The sequence below is a fragment of the Tenebrio molitor genome, chromosome 1 (assembly GCF_963966145.1).
Source record: "Tenebrio molitor chromosome 1, icTenMoli1.1, whole genome shotgun sequence".
NCBI classification, from domain to species: Eukaryota; Metazoa; Arthropoda; class Insecta; order Coleoptera; family Tenebrionidae; genus Tenebrio; species Tenebrio molitor.
The window spans coordinates 47583548-47599512 of record NC_091046.1 but is presented as its reverse complement, the minus strand read 5'-3'; the positions used below and the strand labels follow the sequence as shown (position 1 = coordinate 47599512).

Sequence of the window (15965 nt, the reverse complement as noted above, 5' to 3'; positions counted from 1 at the left end):
TTTTCAAAAAGGCGCAAAAAACCTCCGCTTTACAGTTGGAGCAATTAAATTTTATAGTTGCGATGTAAGAGAGCGACAACATAATTAGAGGCTGAAAATTTATATTTGTTTTTGTGCACAATCGTCGTATTTTAGCGAGTCTCCGCGATATTCCTGTCACTCCCACCGGCGAAGACGGCGGCGTGTCCGCCCTTCTGGTCGCTCGCTGCAAGAAATCACGGCAGCTTAATAAACCGATTGTAATTAAAGTTGCGTGTTGACGCACATCCTGCACCAACACCAGAAGCATTAAAATAATTAACACACAATCCTCGCCTTGCGGTAATGGAGCGGAGGATGGTCGCGAAGGATCTACCTGGAGGAAGTGCGCACGTCGGTCGGATGGTCGTGACCAGAACTTCCCGGAAGGCAATCAACTCCTCTCAAATAGAATCGATCACACGCCGATACGGCCGCCGTGTCCATGATAAACGCGTAATAAATGTTCACATGACTTCATATTGCAATTGTGTTTGCACGAGTGCATCCGTGTCTCATTGTTTTTGTTCGCTTCTTGGTCGCGGAGGTGGAGGTGTGCTGCAGAGAAAGCAACACTCCGACCAGATAACATCTGAAGAGATTCAAACGAAAAATTGGGCCAGCGAACAAAAATTATTACGAAACAGTTGGAAGAGTGGCAAAAATTCAATTTAACTCCGCAACAATCAGATTCTAGATCTGGGTAAAAATAATTGCTCCGCACTCAGAGATGACGTTACAAAAGGCGTGATAAAAATAAATTAACTTTTTATCATTATTCGAATTTTTGTTGGCATTCAATTGTTCAATTTGCTCGTGAATGTTATCAGATCGATCGAGTCCCGCAAGGGTCCAGTCGCGGGCCCGTGCTTTCGCCGAAAATTCCGGAAACGGCGACCCAAGTGTAAAATTCGGAGCAGATGTCGGCGGCGTGCGGCAGGGGTCCGTCTCCGGCCCGCCTCTATTCCACCCGAAAAATCCACCGAGCACACAATGGTCTATTACGCTGAAAACGGCTCATCGCGTCCGTTTAAAATTTGAATATTGAACGCGAGCCGATTCGGAGAAACGTTGTGGAGATTCACGGTGAGTTGCATGTTTGTCGAGTAATCGACACCAGTACGAATATAATTATTACATCAGTGCTGGGCCGAAGAACAATGGCGGAGACGACGAATTTGCCGTCCCCAAAGGAACCAATTTCGACCACAATAATGGAACGCGTTACGGATCTGGAACTTGGAAGTTGTGTGCTCTGCCACTAACGGAGAGGAACGAGATGCTGGCTGTAATTAGGGAACAATGAATTAATTATGTTGCACATAATGCGTCTTTGTGGGACTGGAAGTGTTAACGCTGTGGATAAACAAGCGGGCCATTTTGTTTACGGCAATTAGAGTGATGTAATCGGATCTGGCCATCAAGACGCTAGAGGTCTGCTTTGCTTCACTCGAGAGAAAGTTTTTCATTTTTCCAAACCTTGTGTGGCGTTATCGCCAATTCGTCCTTTGGGATTCCAGATCTGAATCCCATCGCAAGGCCGTGGCACATTCACCGAGCCCAATAAATTATCTCCAAACGTATTTTCTTGTCATTTACATTAACAAGAAACATCGTATTAGGTGCCCACTCACCGTTCATTTTAATTTAAAAGCGATTTAGCATAAAACACACAGTGATGTATCACTATCCGATTTGCTTAATATTTAATTAAACCAATGTAATTTGAACAATAATTTACTCGTCCTTCGCCACAGAAGCTCGGCGATTCCCACTGTGCATACAAGACCAAAAAAAAAATGCGTTAAAAGACCAGGACCGGATCCGAAAGAGCTGGATCCGCTCCTGTCCCCTTTGAGATGTTATATTGTGGCACAAGTGGCAGTCACTCGACTGCACAACGTGCTCCGAGCTACCGGTCTAAGTACCAGAAACCAGCACAATTATTCGGATAAAAAGTATGTTAGTTAATGTTGCATTGTTTATTCGTAACCGCGGGCCCTCCTCGAAAGCCGTCCATTGTGCTTGGAGTGGGAGCCGGGAATGGCCCTCTTCACTACAATTTTTTTCTCCTTCCGGAGCGGACGAGTGTCTGGAGGAAGGGGAGGGTGGCGTTTCTGCCAGAAACCATACGAATTAAAATCCTGTTTGCAACATGCATAAGATCATTATCTTAAGCCGTCGGACGGCCGTAAGCAGCTAGAGACAATGCCAGCTGACAACATCAATTAAGCTGAGACCGTGTCGGCGGTTCGGTGGATCCGGTTACCGGATTTTTTCAGCGGGAGTGATCGATTGCTCTCAAAAAGGACAAGATTGGGACCGACAGTCGGCGATAAGGAAGCAGGTCTGGAGTGTTCCAAAGGCTTCACTTCGTGGTTTTAATGTTGCCAACAGATTCGTGACTTGCAGAAGCACCTTCTGAATCAAAATCGACATCAACTATTTTTCTTTGGATATATTTCGTGCGGAGATGCAAATTAGAGTTGGTTTCCAAGTAAGAAGTGAACGTAACAAAATTAGAAACATGACATTTAATTGATTCCTCGAACTCCTCGAAAAAATATGTATATCAGAAATAATCGAAGGTAAAATAACAAAACCTATTTTTTTTATCGGATAAATTTTTCAATTTTACGAAAACTTTTTGCTTTGACAATTTTACGATTTGAATTTGGGCATTTTTATTCTGGTTGGGCCCGAGAGCTTTAGCTCTAGTGAATAAAATGTTTAAATGAAAATTGGGAAATTTATCACATATGTATTATATCCCTCGACTTCGTCTCGTGCTCTTATTTGCTAATAATTGGTCTTCTGACCTCATTTATGGATGTTTTCGTTCATTAGCAAAAAATTTTCCGATATTAAAATTTTGCACGAGGGGTATACGGCTGATTATTTCCTGAATAGAATGAAACCATTCAAAATAATTTATTAAAAAAAAAATCAGGTACCGACATTTTTTATAAGATTATTGCACATGTGCATTTTAGAGAAATTTTATCAGGTTATTTTTTGTTTTCTTGTTTTGATTGGTCAATATTTGTCACGCAATTGGTTGCTAAACACATGAAGGCAATAATCAAATATAAAAAATTAGGTCGTGTTATTTTTGGCAAGATTAATTCCAGAATACACACTTTAACGTTAGGTAATTATTTATTTATAATACAGTTATTAAAAACAATTTGGGAATCTGACAGAAGTAGCATGCAATTTTAATCACTTTTGGCAGATGGCAGAGTAGTAGGACGTTTTTATCGCGATAAACATTTTTGATTGGATGAAAGCAAGCGCTCTGATTGGCTGAACCCGCACGTTTGACAAAGTACGTGGGAGTTAATCGAAATAAAAGTCCAAGAACTGCGGAAATATTTGAGAGAAAACAATACAAGACTATACTTCATTGATTTTTAAACAATTTATTTATAATTAGTAATAATCGTCCCACGACAGAGTCTTGTGGCATACGCGTATACAGTGTGTCCAAAAAGTCTGGAAACACCCAAATGAAAACGTAACGCATAATTTTTGAAAAAAATCTAGACAGGTCAATTAGTGTTTAAAAAAAGATTTCTGCTGATAGTGTCTGTTGACCTTGAAAAAGTTACCATGTTATAAAAAAATAAGTTTTTTCAGGAAATTTCTTATGTAAATTGAAAATTTTTTTGGCCGTCGGGTAGACAATTAAAAGATCTATTAAAAACAGTAGTAAAAATGCGACGTTGCCATTTAAAAAGACCTCTGATGACATAACTATTTCAAGGTCATCAAAAACAGCAAACAGATACTATCAACGGAAAGCTTTTTGAAAACGCTAGTTTACCTGTTTTTGCATTTTTCTCGAAAATCATTCCTTTCTATTTTATTGGGGTATTTCCAGACTCTTTGGACACACTGTATAAAGTGTTCCCCAAAAACTTGACATACAACATGGGATCATTTTTTATTATTTTTTAGTAAAAATTTTACGACGGCAATGATCGCCGTCAAAGTCAAAGTCGTAGTAAATAGTAAAAGAAGGCCATTTCAGTATCTTCGTTGTTATTTTGGTATTATCCTTCTTGCACAAAGGAAGAGTCTTTATATATCTTTTACACAAAGACAATTTAGATTCTCTACAAGTTACAGTCTTCTGGTTTCATATCTAGTCATCCATTGATTCTCAAAAATGTTTGCGATTTCTATCATGCATTTTGCATCATTCATGTCCATTTTATTATTTTGCATTTGCAAGGATTAGCTGGAAATATTATGGTAATGGGAAAAATACAGATTGACTCTGAATTAGCATTTAAATTACTTTTGGCATCAGTAATTTGGTTCGGATGAATAATAAATGATAAAGTTTTTTGGTGCCGGCATAATCCTCCCATCTTACAGTTGGTATAATAAATGTTCAAACTATTGTAAACTTTGATGGCCTTAGAGTAGACCCTTGTAGTGTCCCCGATGTAGTCTCACCAAAACCAGTACATTGAGCCAATGCAGCTCGAAGTGATAAAAAAACACGGTGAATATAAAAAAGGTGAAAATAAACAAAGTTACTGACCAGTTCATTAAAAATGTTTCAAAATTCTTTTTGTATTTTCTTGAATTTTTTTTAATTGGACCAGTAGCTCAGTAGCTGTGTATTGTGTCAAATTCTTCACTTTTTGTCTCTATTTATATTTACTTGACAAGCAAAAACTCATAATCCCAAGTGACATATTGGATGAGAAATTGTATCATCAGACAAGTATTAATTTACGTTGATAGTATTATTAATGAATTTTTTCGCGAGTCGAGTCGAGCTTGTAAGAACCTCCTTCCGATTTCCAAAATAGAAATTGGCATCCCCGTCAGCTGCCGTGTTGGCTCCGGTCGCATCTTGTAGCAGTCGGTGTGTTTGAAAGCCGTGTCACCCAATGACAAAATAAACTCGTTCTTGGCCCCCCTTTCCACAAAAGCGGCGACCCTCGATGTACAATAATTAACTCCGAACTTAATTAATAGTCAGCGACATGTGCGAGCAGCTGACTGATGAGAAAATGGACATTAAACCGAGTCATACTCAGCCAACTGCATTACGCGCACGTTTTATCAGTTAACAGCTGTTTCGTATTTGGCGGCGTCTTTGAGGGGATGAACATCTCAACAACAAACGGCGACTAAACCGTACGTTTTACGACATCCTCCTGCCGAAAGGGGTGGCGACCTCTCGTAAACCCCGCCGAACGGTATTAATAACTGTGGATAATTCTATTAATTGTCCACTTTTATGTGACGCGCGTTATGACCTATGCTTAATTTATGGCGGCGGCGTAGGTGTGCCACATGATTTAGGACACTTTGCAGGTTTCGCAGGAATCCGCCAGTAATTGGCCGTTTGACGGTTGGCTTTTGTCCGATGCATCACCTCGCAAATTTAGACTTTTAATAATGCAAAGTATTTATGCACCACTGATGCACTTTCTGTACGCCGGCCAACTGCGCGCACTTTAATTAATTGCGACAATTCGGCAAATAACGACCCTCCAGGCCTACAAAGTCACCGATTTAGCACCCATTTTTTTCCCGCGGACAAACAAAATTAGACTTCGAGTTCCACAAAGCTCCTACATTTTTTTTTTTTTCAACTTTACCACCAACTAGTTTCTCCTGGCGCACCTTCTGCTGCTGGTTCCAGAACAAGAACGGCAACACTTAATCAATCGCGACCGTTCGACCAATGACAGCCTACAAAGTGACCGATTTAGCACCCATTTTTTTCCCTTGGCGATGTAAAATTAGATGCCTGCTGTCATTAACTTGCATGTTTGTTTAGCTTGATCGGTTATCGCGAACGATATCGACATTTTCACACCCACTTCGCACCGAAATTAGAATTTTTTGGAACAGGTCCGATTTTAGAAATTGACTTCCAACTCCCTTGGACCACCTGTTCCTTCGTGGATGTTTCCGAGCCAGCACGCTGCCCCGAGCTGGTTCCATCCGAAACCTGCACAGTGTATCCACCCCGGCGATGATTTAATTAGAAGAACGTTCGCATTAATTATTCAAAACGGCGTAAGTGCACATCCTGCACCGGCGTATGCAATCGTGCGATTGCATTCCGTGATCTACATCATTAAAATCGTCTTTAATCTTTCTTATTCAGGCCGGGATTCCGCACACAATGCTGCATTAGTGGAATTAAGAATTAAGTACACTTCGCTTCGCCGTGACTTTTTTTATAATTGGATTAATTAGGAGATGGGGATGAGGAGGATGGAATTATGGCGGTCGCGGAGTGGAAATTCACACGGGGACGTCTGCGGTATTCGAGCCTGAAAAAAGAGATTTACTGGAGTTGGAGATCGATAAATTTCGAAATTCGAAAAGATTTTAACACAATACATCATTTTTTGTGTTAGTGTTGGCTGGATTCAAATAAATTAACATTTTTAGTGGACAATGTAACGATAAATAACAAAAGGAGCCGTAGGTGGGCACCTAATCAAAGGTTTCCCAACATTCTGGATTAGGTTGTGTAAGAAGAGAAGAGGTAATGGTCTCACACTGAGATCTCTGATATGAGACTAGTTTGTTGTTTTGAAAAATGTTAAAAAACCAAAGAGAAACATCCAATTGGAACGTTTTACATGATCTGTAGTAAAGGAAAAAATTTGCAAAATTTTCGAAAAATTTTATGTAGTCTTGAAAGAGGTTTTCTGATTCATATCTTTACTTCATAGAGTTGGAAAAGAAACAAATACACATGACGTTTTTAACTGCGTCATTAAACAAATTAATCATTTTCGCCATTTCTTCTGAAGCACTCCAGGAAGCAAAATCTGGCAATGTTTTTGACTACCCGAAAAAGGAGTGTGGGAGTAAAATATTGTGTTGATAGAATCATAATTCTTTTTAGTATAATGGGTGATTCAAAATGATTGTGGCCAAGTATGGCAACTATGTACGAAAATTTATATGGCAACTGTGTGAACGGAGTAGAGTTAATATTTGTATGACATTTCATAAGCGTGCATTTGTTTTTTTAATTCCATTGCACATTGATTTGACAACTTTCAAAATTGCACGCCTATTAACTGTCAAAGAAAAGCCAACTCTACCCTACCCACACAGTTGCCACATAAATTGTCGTACCTACACAGTTGCCATACTTGGCCACAATCATTTTGAATCACCCAATATTATTTATACCCTATTTTCAAAAATTTTCCTCTTTCAGAAGAGAAAAGAAAATCCGTTTGTGTTTTATCTACGACACAATCTAACGCTAATCGGTAAAAATATACAGTGTGTCCAAAAAACTCTGGAAACGCCCAAATGAAAACGTAACGCATAATTTTTAAAAAAATTCTAAAGACAGGTCAATTAGTGTTTTAAAAAAGCTTTCTGCTGATAGTGTCTCTTCGGTTTTTTCAATGACCTTGAAAAAGTTATTATAAAAAATTTTTTGGAAATAATAGAAAACGTCCAAAACGAATTTTATTATCGTTTAAGATATTGTCAAGATGCTCAAGGACAACATTTTGAACATTTGTTGTAAGAATTATAGTTGCCTTTCAAAATTAAAGTTTTCTTTATTTTCTAATAACCAATTAGGTTTTTTCAGGAAGTTTCTTATGTAAATTGAATTTTTTTTTTGACCGTCGGGACAATCAATTAAAAACGGTAGTAAAAATGCGACGTTGCCATTTAAAAAAACCTCTGATGACATCGTAACTCTTTCAAGGTCATCAACAACAGCAAGCAGATACCATCAACAGAAAGTTTTTTGAAAACGCTAGTTCACCTGTTTTTGCGGTTTTCTCGAAAATCATTTTATTGGGGTGTTTCCAGACTTTTTGGAATATAATTCATCTGACACATGATCCCTTTTCAAAGATTTTAATCGGGTCAAATTGGATAGTAAGAGGATACACAGCGATAATATTAAAATGTTTCTTCAAAGTGCAAGCTCATAATCTATGTGTATTAAATACTCGTGATATGATTAATAATCGATGATATGACTCGTGAAACCTGAGCAACACATTCAACTCGTCTTACGGACTTGTTGAATCTGTAGCTCGATTTCAGTCGTGATAAGCATTCCACTTGTTATATTTGATCTGACAATCACCCTGACCGATGCGAGCTCTCCGTCATAGATGTTGCGATTGGTAAAGAGTGTTGAGCACTCGAATTCCGCTCTCGCAAACAGCGAAGAAAATTGAGAAACGTCTCCGTGGAGGACGGTGAATGTGTCCATGCGATGCAAGTGTGGCGGCAAATATTTGCTTTCGACATTGGCAGTTCACGTATAATTGCCACAAATATTTATGCAGATTTAGTAAATCGAAGCGGAGTCAATAAATCGTGACTCACGAACTAATTACTAGAGAGCATAAACTGTTACAACTTATCAATGTAAACAATATCTTCATGTTTAATACACATCAATCATTCTGCGTCTGTTTGTACGTCTATCAATGCCCGAGTTAAATGATGTACCCGTCAACCTTGAACCGTCACCTACCCGCGCGCCACCTCCGACACCCAGCGCCATCTCGCCCCCGTCGGACGTAACCGATCCGGGGGCACTGGATGACGATTTCGCGAACACAATAGCAAAGTTCGACAACCTCTCATTTGAATAGTTGTTATAAATTTTTATTCATGCAGTGTTGACATCTGGATAAAATTTGAATTTCAAAATGCTAGACACGTTTCGAAATACGATTATCAGCGTTTTTATAATGTTGGTGTTCATGGAGCGGCCAGAGATGGGATCACGCCGGACACTTCCTCCGCGCCGGATTTAAATAAATACGCTAAGTAAGTTACAACGGATTCCCCACAGATCTCATCACGTTATGCATGCCTAAGCAAAGGAAAAACCATTTTGGTGGCGGTACCGATCAAACCTACCGAAATGTTGTCAAATTGCGCTCATCAAGTACCAGTTGAAGTAACAATATCATCATTTAGTACAATATTAGAAAATCATGAAATTCATCAGGGTACTGAAAGTAGTACTTTCGAATTCCGAGGCAATGGAGAGTTCTCTTGAGAACAAATTGAACGAGTGTTGTTCCTTCAGGTTTGTGGTACCGCAAAAACTGACACTACATGGGGTTTGATGCCTCTGACAGTGATTTATCTCACTTCATCAGACCGGATACACTAACAAGCAATAAGTGGTTCACAGAGAGAGATATTTTGCGGAGTTTTTCTAAGAGAATCACAAAAAATACAAACCAACTGAAGGTTTCAGAAGTACCTGTTTGATCGGGTACCACTTGATTGAAGAGTAAAAGTGCAAATCGTTTCTTAAGAAAATATGCAGAAAGAAAATATAAAGAAGGAAGATGGGGCCCCATTGTGCGCCCTGGGCCCGGCCCTGGCCGTAACCCCGGCCCCATCACCTCGGACACCTGTAGTCTTCGATTCCATCCGCAGCGAGCCTCTTTATTATAATATATTGGACATTTGACCTTCGCCTGTTGGATTTCTAATGGTCCGCAGAGGCGTACTCCCATTTTGTGGCCCCCGGGCGTCGCCTTTTCGAAACCCGATCGCGAGTGGACATCGTGGAGGTTATCGCACTTGCATTTCGCCGGTTTTTTGACCGATGTTGTTTACTACGGCAATAAATGCGTCGCAGCACGAAAAATAACAACACATAAAACGCGTCATTTTATAAAGCCAGAGGCTTGCGTTTCAGGTTAAATAAACAAGCCGAAGAACAACGACGACAAAAAACAACAGAAAACAACGGCCGAAGAACGATTTCCTCGACCGCGTTGATTTACGCCGGCCCATGCTGGCTCTATTACGGATTTCTCCAACACCTGTTCTTCCTCCGGAGCGCCGAAGAAGACGCGAGATTCGGCGGCGACGAGATCGATATCTCGCTTCGTTTTATTAATCTTCCATAAACCTAACTGGTTTGTTGATTGTGGATGGGTAATTAAATTTGTTTTATGTTGCCGTAAAAAGATGGGCGCTCCGCGATTTTACAACCTATTAAGCGGGAACACTCGACGGAGAGGTTCTCCAGGCCGCGTCCACTTGTCAATCGCAAATTTCTTCGGGATTTGCACTCGGAAACCTCTCGCGGATCCTGCACTGCTTAATTATTTAACACATTCTAGTAATTCCGCAGTAATTATTCGATAATATCAGTGAGTCAACTCTGAGTAATTTCTGTGCTGTAATGTTTTAAAAATGACGTGGCTTAATCAAATTTCAAACGTAGTTTCAATCGTTTGTTTTTCACTCGCTTTAATTGAGTAATTTATAACTTTGAGTTATTCCATCAGTACTAGAACCAAGTTTACTGAATATTTTATCGGAACTTGTGCTTCGAGTAATTGGAAAGCAAACGGATCCATTTACTTTCTCGACAAAACACTTGTTAAACACCTACAAAAGAAAAGAAGAATGAAGAATAATAAAGCAATCGGGTGATTAATAAAAATCAACAAGACAAACATTCAAATGAGGCGACGAAAATTCAAAAAAATACATTTGTAATAAATAAAAAAAGAAAACTAATGACAATGAATATTTTTTTGTGTTGCCTAATTTCTTTTGTACAAAAAATTTTCAAAGAATAAAACCAGACCATTCTTAAATGAGTATTACGATCTGGTCGTAGAAAATTCACATATTATTTCTTCATTTTTTATCGACTTACCATTTTCTAAACAGTTTCTGAACAGTCCTGCTGCTTAATATATTAAACAAGACAAAATTTGTATTTATGTATGTATCGCTTGTCCTCTTATAACTCAGGAACTACTGAACAGATTTTGATTGCGCCTTCACTAACAGTTAGAGTGCTTCTTTAACTCAAGTTTGAGTGTATAAACTATTGCACCACCTTGCGAGGGGGCTAGTTAGAAATAAAATCGTACAAGTCTAATAAAAGTGATTTTGTGTTTTTAATTTTTTTCTAAATATTGTTCACGTTGTTCCGCCTTTTGCAATTCGTCTTTTGCCGAAGACGGTTGACCAGCGAGCATTCCCACAATCGTTCCCTGGTGTTTCGCACAACACGTTAACTTCCTGGTCCTTTGTGGCGGACGGAGTGGGCGAAGCCTTGCGGGCACGACCGAAAGAAATGGTAAAGGCACGAAGAAGCCCGCAGAAAAAAGGCAAAATCCGATTTTTCCGTTTGACTAAAAGGCAATATATTCGTGGTCGTGCCCGGGGCACGATTCTCGTCCGTTCTTCGTGACTCGAACTCACAACTATTGGGAGTTTTAGTGTCGCACTCGTGTGCAGATGTTGAGGTTGGAGGCATTGGACCATGCAACCGAGGAAGTGTTGGGCAATTTGTAAAATTCCTCGTGGTGTGAACGTTGTGAGCATTTCTAGGCGCGGTGGTAAATGCCGTCCATAAATACGGCGGCGATTTTTCCCTGAAAACTGCCGATAACAGGCCGAGAATGCGCCGTTAATTGTCTGAACATGTCCGACATGAGCGCATGGAAACGACAACAACGAATGCCTCTTTGCGACGCCACTTCCTCGACTTTCTACACGGGAAAAGAGCGCGCGTGTTACGCACCGGACGGTTTTCCTGCACCGCAGGACTAAATATTTATCGGGCTTGATTGCCACCGAGCCGTAATGTGGCAATGGTCGGAGGAAATGCGGCGAACGAGCTGAATAAATCACAGATTTGGGTTGGGTCGACCACCGGCTACCTCTCTTTCTCGCACACATCGTTGACCCTATAATGGCCATTTTTCTAATTATAAAAACAGAAAACGTATAATTATTTTAAACAAAATACGACCATTATCTTTATTTATTTAAATGGCCTTAGTAATTTCGAAGTCGCTCGAACAATGCGCATTGTTTTTTTTCCTCTCCTTTGACTCATTGTTCGGTTATGTGTGAGTGTGCATGTGTGGACGAAAAAGGTTAAAGAACTGACGCTACAAACATATTTTTAATTACGGACGACGATTAGAACGTCTTTTTTTACACAAAACCCCAAAAATAATTTCCCCCTGAAACAGATGAAATTTCTACAGGGACGAAGACCAACAGAGTTAACGTTGTCACAAGCCTAGGAAATGTGATACAGCTCCATCCTGTTGCACTAGCGTTTATTAAATTCTTATGAGTTTTTGTCTTAATTTTTTACAAGTGGTAGTTAATATAGTGGCAACTCAAGCGTAGAAGTACCATATATTCACAATTGACAGAATCCGTTTCTAATTAATTAAAAAAAAAGTAGGAACTTGTTTGGTAAATTGTTGAAACGGATTCGAATTAGTAAATATAATTAATCATGTTGCGAAATTTATAACAGGATTAGTGGAATTATCATGTAACAATTAAATATGGCGGAATTAATTAAATGTAAACTTAATCACTAGCGCAGAGTGAAGAAAATGAATAATTTTTGGAAGTTATACGATCACAAAAAAGTGCTTCATTAAATTAGTTTAGTATCTTTTTAATTTGCATTTCTTCTCTAAGATTGATAAATGACGGAAACTTAATTTAATTTAAATTTTGTATTTCATAGAAATCGAGAAATATCTACAAGTCATTTTAAAATTATTCCAAAATGTTTCCTGGGCTGAGTAGGCGTTGGAAAAATTAAACCGTTTAGAACAGTGTAAAGTTTGAATTTCCCGCCATTTGATATGAATGACATTTGTTTATCTTTAATCGGGACATAATGGAACATGTTTGTTTTTAGCAAAGGGTGCCCTTAGATATTTGTTTCGAGAATAAGAATCGTTAACTTATTCTATTTTTAATGTAAAACATTGCAAAGAAACAAAAAAAAAGAAAGATTTTTTTGGCTCTAAATTTTAGGTTAGCTGTCAACATGCTCCAGTTAATCTACGCTTTAAAAAAGCACAACAAATGACGGTTTCCAACGCCTTCCCAGCCTAGGATGATTTTTTTCAAATTATTGTTGACACCATTAAGTGAAATTTTGTTTATCTAGAGTCAAATTCTTGTCATCTTGTGACTTTTTTTGTAATTCTGTAAGAAAAATGTACATAACACGTCTTAATATAATTATGTTAATACAAAATCAAGTCAAGGATGCTCCAGAGAAGCTCTTGAGAGCATGAGATTAGTCTTTTTATTTCCTGTAGTGTGAATCTTTCTTCCTTTAAATCGATTTCTTCATAAACCCAGACACCAGATTCAATCACTTCAAGTTTTTCTTTTGTTGCTCTTCGTCCTTTCTTGCTTCTTCACCTGTCTATCATCTCGAATTCGACGAAAACGTCAGCCTTGAGCTTTTGGCTTTTATGAAAGATTTTCCGCTCAGCTTCCAAATGAAACTACGAAGCGAAACTCATCATTTCTGTGGTCAAATGTCTTCTACAGATTCCCTGCAATATTTTTCAGACTTCTGCTCAAGAGTCTTTTACAATTTTCACAGATTTTCAAACATTAAGCTTTTTGTCAGCAAGTCCTAAAGGTTTTGATGACTCCCTAGTCCACAGAAAACCGGAAAATTTGTATTTGGAAATAGGAAAATTACTCTAGTATTCTGATTACTCTTCAAAAAACCTTATGGTAACCCGTGCTTTAATTTTGACTCGAAAAAAAATCAAAAAGTACTAGATCTGGAGAACTTACTCCAAAATTAAAAAGTTTTTATTCTGTCTTCATGGATCTTTGTTATTTCAAAAATTATAAATATTTTAATAGGGGGAATCATAAAAATAAAGCGGCTTTAACTTGTCCATTTATTGTTAGAACAGAAAAATAAAATTCTGAAGAAATGCAGATAAATTTAATTGTAAATTTGTGGTTTTGGGGAAAATTTCTATTGTAAATTAGGACATTGTTCAGATAGTGATCTAGGCGTCTCTAAGAATTTTAGCAGAGAATTGAAAATAAACTCTTTACAATCTGTTACGTGATCGAAACAATGGATCAAATACCATTGAAAGATCATTATCCCAGTCTAACAACGACCTTGCTTGAAGAAAATTGTGTACTTTGTATGGTTGGAGTTAGAGGGAATTATTTATTGTGAGCTTTCAAATCCCCATCACGCCATCACCAGCGGAGTCTAGTTGGCAACACTTGAAACAAAATGGAAGACCAAAGAAGAACAAACATAGAATTAAAAGAAATTGTGATTTGGGCAAAATGAAGAAACTTGGGGTCAAAAATCAGATAATATGTAGAAGTATCAGTGTGGAGAATAATTTGTGTGGATTTAATTAAAGGATTTTTCCAAAGATTTTTGTAGACTATGTGAAGTAATGAACAGTAAAAAAAAAATTTAATTGGTCCATTACATCTAGAGAAAAACTTGGAAGTGAGTTATTTACGGTAGCCGAGCCGTACGTTATAAAAAGTAAAAGTAAAAAATCCACCTGTGCTGCTTCACACAACGATCGTATAATTGAAAGAAAAAATTCAAGGAATTGCAAAAAACCGACGTTGTTTACTACCTTATTAAAGAGCATTTAGCAAGGAAAAAGACATCTGTGAAGCTGTGTATTTCTACCTGCTGATTGACCGCTGGTTGTGTCTTTTTTAAAAACCTGTTAATTTGACTTGGTGGCAAAACAGCGATTCATAATTAAGCCAAGAGCCACACATTTCCGAGTCGGTACGCACCTACACCATAAATTCAGAAATTTTGCATCCGTGCCGGCAACGAATTACAAAATTCTAATTAAGAGAGTTGTAAAGTCGCACCCAAGCCGCGTATACACGTTCGAAACCGTTTCATAAGCGAACTTAATAAGCTAGAAAAATTAATGGAGGGTATAATTGACCCGCATTACTTACCACTCGTACTCTATACTTTGTTGGAGTATTCCGCGTATTATTCCTTCACGTATCGCATAAATTATTCTTATTTGAGCCTAATGACATTCATTCGCCACACACGTCTTAATGAGGCAACAGAAAAACCTTTAACCTCGCGTACAGCACCGTGCAGTTATCTTGATTTGGCACACAAAATTACTCAATTAAAATGGTGCGAGTAGATGCTGCATTTTTTGTACCAAAAAAAAAAACAACGAAAAGCTTCACGGGAGGAGCTGGAAACGAGTAACAAATACAGTTTTGAACAAAATCAACAAACTGAGACATTTTTATCATGGTGGCAAAGCAGTCTATCTTTTGAAACGAAAAAAGGAGCAAAAATATTCTTCTTCCATAAAGTAGGTTTGTAGATCTCCGGATCTAACACCTCTAGATTTCTTCTGGGGCGGAAATTTGAGCTTGAGTTATGCAGAAATCCAGAAAATCTGATTATGTGGCAAAGAATTGGTGAATTAAGGTTCGAATTCACTGACTAACCTCCATATTCGACGGATTTGACACCTGGGGATTATCCCTCAACAAATATTCGAAAGGGAAGAAAGTTTCTCTACTAATGAAATCGTAATAACTACTGCAAAAGAGTGTTTTGCAGACCAAGATATTTGTACAAGGTCTAGAATTAAAAGATAACAAAGAATTATCTTGGACAATAAAATGTTCAGAGATACTGTTCATGTTGACACAGTTTTGTTAAATTTACAATAGTTAATTTATGTTATCAGTTTTAAAAATGTAAGTCATTAAAAGTAATTAGGTATATGTAGGTACTTCAAACTTCCTGTTTAGTCGTTAACCGCTGAGTTTTTCAGAAACCACCTGCTTTCCAGATTATGGAAGAATACATTTTTCTTTTACTTTGTAATTTTCTACTTGTGAAGAAGAGCCTAAGCAAGAGAACGTCCAAATTCGAATGAGCGTCATGTGAATAAACAGTTTGCAATGTCAGTGTAGGCAGCTCTTTGGTTTTATGTTCTGGGAAAGACAAACTTCAGAAATATGTTTGTTGCTATCGATCCACTACTGTATGTGATTTCCTAGTGCTAACAGTCATAAAAGTGCTAAAAAAGCATCTCCGTGTCTATTTTCTTGCACTGTTATGACATAACACGGTGATTTTAAATTGGCAATTTTTTTAATTG

General features: G+C 38.2%; 1 long non-coding RNA gene across 1 annotated transcript; it reads left to right on the top strand.

Moving 5' to 3' along the window:
- The first annotated feature begins 462 nt into the window (after positions 1–462).
- LOC138141277 (uncharacterized) lies at positions 463–1601 on the top strand. Its single transcript, XR_011163059.1, has 2 exons — positions 463–1104; positions 1162–1601. It is a non-coding gene; the product is annotated as an uncharacterized lncRNA (long non-coding RNA).
- The last annotated feature ends 14364 nt before the right edge of the window (positions 1602–15965 follow it).